This window comes from Macrotis lagotis, chromosome 1, assembly GCF_037893015.1.
Source record: "Macrotis lagotis isolate mMagLag1 chromosome 1, bilby.v1.9.chrom.fasta, whole genome shotgun sequence".
In the NCBI taxonomy this organism is placed as follows: domain Eukaryota; kingdom Metazoa; phylum Chordata; class Mammalia; order Peramelemorphia; family Peramelidae; genus Macrotis; species Macrotis lagotis.
The window spans coordinates 516,445,644-516,453,145 of NC_133658.1; the positions used below are offsets into that span (position 1 = coordinate 516,445,644).

General features: G+C 36.6%; 1 long non-coding RNA gene across 1 annotated transcript in view; it reads left to right on the plus strand.

Annotated features, from left to right (window-relative positions):
- Positions 1-7,179, plus strand: part of LOC141506947 (uncharacterized) — a 90,163-nt gene extending 82,984 nt beyond the window's left edge. The window contains exon 4 of the long non-coding RNA XR_012474030.1: positions 7,029-7,179. This is a non-coding gene — a long non-coding RNA (uncharacterized LOC141506947). The remainder of the gene's footprint in view (positions 1-7,028) is intronic.
- Positions 7,180-7,502: the final 323 nt, after the last annotated feature.

Here is a 7,502-nt window from a genome sequence, read left to right on the forward strand (position 1 = left end):
TAGTTGCTAAGCAACATGGTCTTTTGTCTGTAGCTGCTGCAGTGTTATTATTTTGGGGGGCGAATGAGAGTAGGGATAAGAGAAGGGGTCAAGGTACAAGGAAACTCATACAGCAAGAAATAATTTTCAGTTTATACCAACAATTATAATATTGCTGTGGGATAGGTCTATACTCTTTAAATAATCTTTGTGAATTTAGGAAGAACCTTTAGGTAAGGAACTACAAACAAAACATCCCAACAAGCTTATTGTTTCCTGGAAACTTGGATATGGGTAACATGTCCCAGTTGCAGGATAGAATAAAAGACAAGGGCTTCAAGCTGAGACCAACCCCTTTGTTTTACAAGCAAGGAAACTGAGGCCTAGAGAGAGGGAAATCCTTACCCCTAGGATATACATGTATAATCAAAACAAATTTCCATATTGGCCAGGTCCAATTGCATTATGCATTATGGTTCTTCACCTCTCTCTCAGGAAGTAGGTAGCATGCTTCATCATTTGTCCTTGGAATCCTGGTTAATCATTATGTTGATAAGAGTCCAGTACAATAGAACTCCATCAAATTTATTTGTTCAGTTTATGGGCACCTCCTCAGATTCCTTTCTTTTGCCACTTCAAAAAGAACTATAAATATTTTTGTGCATCATTAGAATTTCTTTTACTTAAAACTAATCCCTCCCTTAATCTGACCGAATTTCCTCTTCCTTATCTTCTTTCCTTCCTATTTCACTGTTGAGTGAAATTTATTTCTGTATCCAATTCTGTGGGGGTATTTTTCCCCTTTTTGGACCAGTTCAGCTGAGAGTGTGTTTCAAATGTCAACTGTTTTCTTTACCCCTTTCTCATTATATATATATATATATATATATATATATATATATATATATATATTATATATATATATATGCATGTACTGACTAATTATGTGAGATTATTTCCCCTAACCTTCCTTTCCTTTCTCATTTCCTAGTAAAAGTCCTTTTCCCCTCTTTCCCCTCTTTTCTAAAGATGGTCAAACTTAACTGAACTGCCCCTTAGGCTTTGTCTAATTGGATTCCCTCTATGAAACCTGTTGATGATAGGGTTGTTCATTCATGTTTACCTTTTTCTGTTTTTCTTCACTTGTATCTGAACTTCAAAGTTTCTTTGCTGCTCAGATCTTTTCATTAGGAATGCTTGGAAGTTCTCTGTTTCCATTTCTCTTCCCTGCCCCCCCCACACGCACTTTATACACAGTTTTGTTAAATAAGTTATTCTTAGCCATAAGCCCGTATCTTTTGCCTTTTGAAATAATATAATCTAAGTTCTCTTCCTTTTTATAGTGGGTGTTGCTAAATTCTATGTGATCTTAAGTATGGTTCCTTAGTATTTAAATTCTTTCTCTTTGTAGAATTTTTTCTTTGACTTGGAAGCTCTGAATTTTGTTTATAATATTCTTGGGAGTTTTATGTTGGAGTTTCTTTCAGAGCTGATCAGTAGATTAATTTCTTTTTCCAGTTTACCTTCTTGTTCTAAGATATCAAATTTTCAGGGATTTTGTTTCTTGGGCAAGGTTTTGTACCTCTTCTGCCAAGTTGTTAATTCCTTTTCCAAATCTTTTTCTATAGCTCTCATTTCTTTTGCAAGGCAAATGGGGTTAAGTGGCTTGCCCAAGGCCACACAGCTAGGCAATTACTAAGTGTCTGAGACTGGATTTGAACCCAGGTACTCCTGACTCCAGGGCCGGTGCTTTATCCACTGCACCACCTAACCGCCCCCTCATTTCTTTTCTAATTTTTCCCCCAAGTGTTCTCATTTTACATTTTTTTATTTTTTTTAAATTGCTTACTTCATCTTTTCATCCCTTGCTTCATACAACTTCCCAAATTATATTCTTATCTGAGGTTTTGCGTATAGATATTTTGGAGTCATTTTCTTCTGGGTTTGTAAATCTTGAGCATCTCTGGTTCTTTTTTCTCTTGTTGTTTGTTTATTCTTTGAACCTACTTTCCAACCGTGGACTTAATGTTAGGACTGAGCTTTGTGATATTTCTGAAGGGAAGGTCTGAGTTGGTCCTCTGTTGTTGCTTTCTTGGGGTACTGAGTATTTTATTATTTCAAGATCACAGGGACAAGCTAGTGATATGCCAGCTTTCTGTGTTCCCAAAGTGGTCTGATTTAGGGTAAAGTCTATTTGTTGCCCCATCCTTCTGGATTGAATTCTGCAAGTTTCTGAACTGAGTTTGGATCTGGCAACAGGCCTCACCCCTATCAGTGAGCTAGAAAGTTCTTTTGGTTTAATGTGGCAGGACTAGGTGCCTGTTCTGAGATTCCTGCTTTGGTTATTCCTTTGCAAGGTAAGCAAAATGCTGCGAACCCCAGTTCTGAGTTTGAGGTCTAAACTATGCCATCATTGCTTCCATTCTTCCTCCTTTTTCCATATATATATTCCATATATATATATATATATATCCCCCCTATTCTGAATGCCACTCCCCTTTGCAGGTCCCCTTCTCCCTCTGTCCAGGATCTGTGACTCAAAACTGGGCAGTGGACAATAAAGCTTCCAGTTCATTCTTGTCCTTATTGCAGTGCCTCAATATGGGTCTGGGGGTGCTGCAGGATGGGGTTAGGGCCTCCTCTTACCCAAAAACATAGCCTTTCCCTGAACACTAGAGTGCTTCCTGTGCACCTCCTCTTGTTCTTACCCTGTCTCTGGTGTCCAAAAATCTTCCTGCCTATCTCCCTATGACGACCTAGACTGGATAAATGACTCATTTTAGCTTTTTCCAGATTTCTCCCATCAGGATATAGTTTGGTGCATTTTTAGATATTTTTGGAGGAGTTGTGGAAAGAAACTCACCTCATTGCTTCCTATTATTTCTACCATCTTGGTTTGTTTCTGGGTCTACTTCTCCCCAAAGTTTCTGTGAGATCCATCCATTGATTTTCCACCTATAAAGACCATTCTCTTACTTAGTTTTCTTGTAACACATGAGAAAAATGCCTTTATGGTGATTGGGCTCAGTTATTGAACTGTTGCTTATATTGTCAAATGATATCACATAATCTATCAATTAGTCACAGGCCTATGCTTATGTCATTATTATAACAGTTTTTATAGATTCTATTATGCCAATCCTGTCGCTTTAGCCTATAGCCTCCTTGGATTATTCTGGTCAAGTCTAAGCCTTCAGAGAGCATCCCATTTCTTGATGTTAGACTTTATATGACTGCACATATCTTTGACAGGAATTGAAAAGTCAATTCCCCTTTTTGTTGAGCATTTTTACCAAATTCAATTAATGCCATTGCAGCTGTGAGGTCAGGGCTATAGAATAATTCAATTTATGCATGCTTTCTAGGTAGGTATAGAACTTCTAGGTAAGTCCAGGATTTCATTTCCTTCTATACCACAACCCAGGAGGCATCCTGGATTTCCCACTACCTCTCACAATTCCAAACTACTGCCAAGATCTATTGATACATCTCTTGAATAAGCCCTTCTTCTCACTTTTGACACTACCAGTATTCTAAAGCAGACCCTCATCATCTCATACCTCAATTATAGTGATAGCCTGAAGGTGGGTCTACCTGCCTCAAAACTCTTCCCATTCCAATCCATTCTCTAATCTGCCCTGAAAATGATTTTCCTAAAATGCAAGTATGATCATGATACCCTCTATCCCAACTCAATGAACTCCAGTGGTTTCCCTATTGTCCCCAGGACCAAATACAAAATTCTGTTTGGCATTCAAAGTTGTTCATAACCTAACCACCTCCTGCTTTTCCAGTCTTTTTGCATCTAAATGTCCATCACTCAAGGGACCCTGTTGAGGTGAGGCAGAGGAGGAGGAGCTATTCACCTTCTATTGTGAAATCCCTCACAAATTAGGCACGGGCCTACATGACACATGCATATTGTCCAAATAGGTTACTCCATCTCTTGGCTACAGGAATACTCCTAGGCTTGGGAAATCCCTTATTGGATAATCAGGTTTACATCAACTATCACTGACATGGGTCTGATGTCCTGGATATATAGGAAATTAAAACAGGTATACAAAAATAATGGTCATTCTCTAATAGATACTTGGTCAAAGGATATGAACAGTCAGTTGTTTTTTTTTAGGTTTTTTGCAAGGCAAATGGGGTGAAGTGGCTTGCCCAAGGCCACACAGCTAGGTAATTATTAAGTGTCTGAGGTCAGATTTGAACTCAGGTACTCCTGACTCCAGGGCTGGTGCTCTTTCCACTCTGCCACCTAGTCACCCCAACAGTCAGTTTTCAAAAGAAGAATTGAAAACAAGTAACAATTTGTAATATTGCTCCAAATCTCTTAATAAGAGAAATCAAAATCAAAATGACTCTGGGTTTCCCCTTACCTTCAGCAAGTTGGCAAAGTTAACAAGAGGTAGTAAAACTAGTTGCATGGTTATAGAAGGGCAGGCATACTAATACAGTAGTAATGGGGATCAGGCACACATGCAGACATCATGAGTCTGACCCCCATAACACATTGTTAATGGATCTGTGAATTGGTTTGGCCCCTGTGGAAAGCAATTTAGAATTACACTAAAAAAAACTGTCTAATATGTCTTTATTCTTTGACCCAGGGACCTCACTACTAAATATATATGCCCTAAAAGAGGCCAAAGACCTAAAGCATACATCAAAATCCTCATAGTGGCACTCTTTGTGAGAGCAAAGAATTGAAAACAAAGCAGATGTCCATCAATTGGAGAATGGTTAAATAAAGTATAGTATGTAAATATAATGGAATATTACTGCAGCATAAGAAATTATGAATACAGAAAATTCCAAGAAGCAAGCAAAGATTGGAAAAAGTAGAATCAGAAAAACAATATATGCAATGACTACAAAAATATTGATGGAATGATCAAAAACCAAAAACCCTCTAAACTCTGTGTAATTATAGTTAAATTTAGTCTTCTAGAAGAGTTGAAAAATTCTACTCTTTACAGCTGTGAGTTATATGGGCATGATATATCACATCCTCTTTTTTTAATATTGCATATTCAATACTATATGGTTGATGCAATGGCTGGTTTTGTCGAGCTGCTTTTCTTGTTCTTTTTTTCCCCCCTGTTTTTCCCCTTTTGTTTGAGGGGATAGCTTGGGTAGAGAGGTGGGGGAGAGTATATTTGGAAATGAATATATTTTAAAACAATAAAAGTGAGATTTTTAGAAAACAACGAAAGAGAGAAGATAAAAAGTAAAAATAATAAAAGACTAGAAAATTGCCTGGACAAGATCTGCCTCTGAATTCTCACATTAGCTGTGTGACAATGAGCTAGCTGCATAACTTCTCTTAGACTCTGCTTTCTCATATATAAAATAGTACTATTCACACAACCTCATAGAATCATTGTGAAGAAAGTACATAGTAAACCCTAAAAGGTAAATATAATTGTTAGATTATAATAATTATTATAATAATAGAAGCTCTTAAAGCTATAAAGAGCCCAAATAAGTAGTTTCCAAATTATTTAATGATAGGTGATAGAGTTGATATTTTTGGATAGAAGGACCCTCAAGTCATATCTGGGTCATGTAGTAATTATTAGTTTAGTACTAGAACATACTAGGAACTTTAATAAATGTTTATTGATTGAATATACATCTTCATAGCTATATTAGCAGAATCAAAAATTAATTCTTAAACTCTCTACACAGACATAATATAATTATATAAATACATATATAATTCATAAATCTTCACAGTGGGATTATAATATATAATATATGTTTTAAACCAAGCCTATTATTTGTGGCAAAAGGATTAGAATTGAAGTAGAGAATCTGGGTTCAAATCCCAGTACTGGTATTTACTTTCTATCTATGTGAACTCAGAAAAATCACTTAATCTCTTGGAGTCTGTTCCCTCATCTGAAAAATGAGGATATTGAACCCGATGACCTTTCAGGGATTTTCTAGCTCTGACATTCTGTGATTCTCTCAAGTGCATGCTTATCCACACCAGTATACATTCATATTCTCAGATACATACATGTAATCCTGTATATACACTCATATACATATTTCCCTACTTATATATAGATGTTCAGACTCCTTCCTTTCCCCATCCTCCACTTCTGTCTGCCCTGTGTCCCATTCCCATTGTAAATGAGGACACTTCATGATTGACATGCCAGCCAGGGAGCTTACACGGTTGGTCTGAATCCAATATACCATTACCATGGCGACCACAGTCTCTTCTAGCTCTGTTATCTTCCCTGCCCTGAGGAGTAGGGGTGCTGTACCCTGGAGACTTTCTCTATAGAAACCACTCCTTTCTGAAATGAGGATCTCTCCACACATACCTCCTTCCCCATGGTCTTTCTCTTTAATCAAACATTTGGAGTTTGATCTCCCCCACATATCCACCTCCTGCATCTTCTAACAATGTAGAGAAGTTATATGAATCTACTACATTCAATTATGCTTTATTTATTAGAACCAATTATTAGAACCTAATTTATTACTTGGAGCCAAACTCCAAAATCTTTAAATCTTTTTCTTTTTCTTTTTTCACAACTATATAAGACAGGGAGGGTACAAATCCAGGATATAGATTAGACAGGCCTGCTCCAAAGCTAGGCTAACATTTCTGATTAATGAATGAAGATACATATACATATATATATATATATATATATATATATATATATATATATATATACACACACACACACACACATATATATATATATATATATATATATATATATATATATATGGAGAGAGAGAGAGAGAGAGAGAGAGAGAGAGAGAGAGAGAGAGAGAGAGGAGTAAATAATCTGGATAGGAAAAAGAATCCAGTTTGAAATTCCTGTGAAGTTATTCCCTTACTTTACCAATGATGGGTAAATGAAGTCTTTCCCCCCAAAAGTTCAAGGGTTATGGCCCACTCAAAGAAAAGGATGAGAGAAAAAAAATCTGTATCTTCACCAAAGGTAACCTGAAATCAAAGCAGATTACTTGGAAATACTTTTCTTTTTCAAATCATACTTTGTTTTCTTTTTCAGGTCTTCTTGCCTTCATATTCTGTGAATCTTAATCCTAGTGTCATGATCCTTCAAAGGGTATCTCCATTTGTTGTGGGAGTGTCTTTTAAGTCTCAAATAAAGTAAGGGAAGGCTGTGATGCTATGATTCTACTGTGAGCACATTTTAATTCACTTGAATTCTTTAATTAAATAAATTATGCCTCATGGTAAATAAATTGGAGTAGAAAGGAATTAATCAACCAAACAATCAATTAATCAATAATTATTTTATCAGTTATCTACTCTGAGCCAGGCACTATCCTAGGTACCAAGAATATGATTATAAAAGTGAGACCCAAAGATTTAGAAATCCTTGTCCTCACACTTCCATGGTGCTATGCACAGTAATAACATGAGTTAGTCTCCATAAATTGGGGAATATAGCAAAGGAAGCCTTGAGTCAGAGCATTCCTAGAGCCTTCTGAAAGTTGTCCAGGACTACAATGGGGTCCAT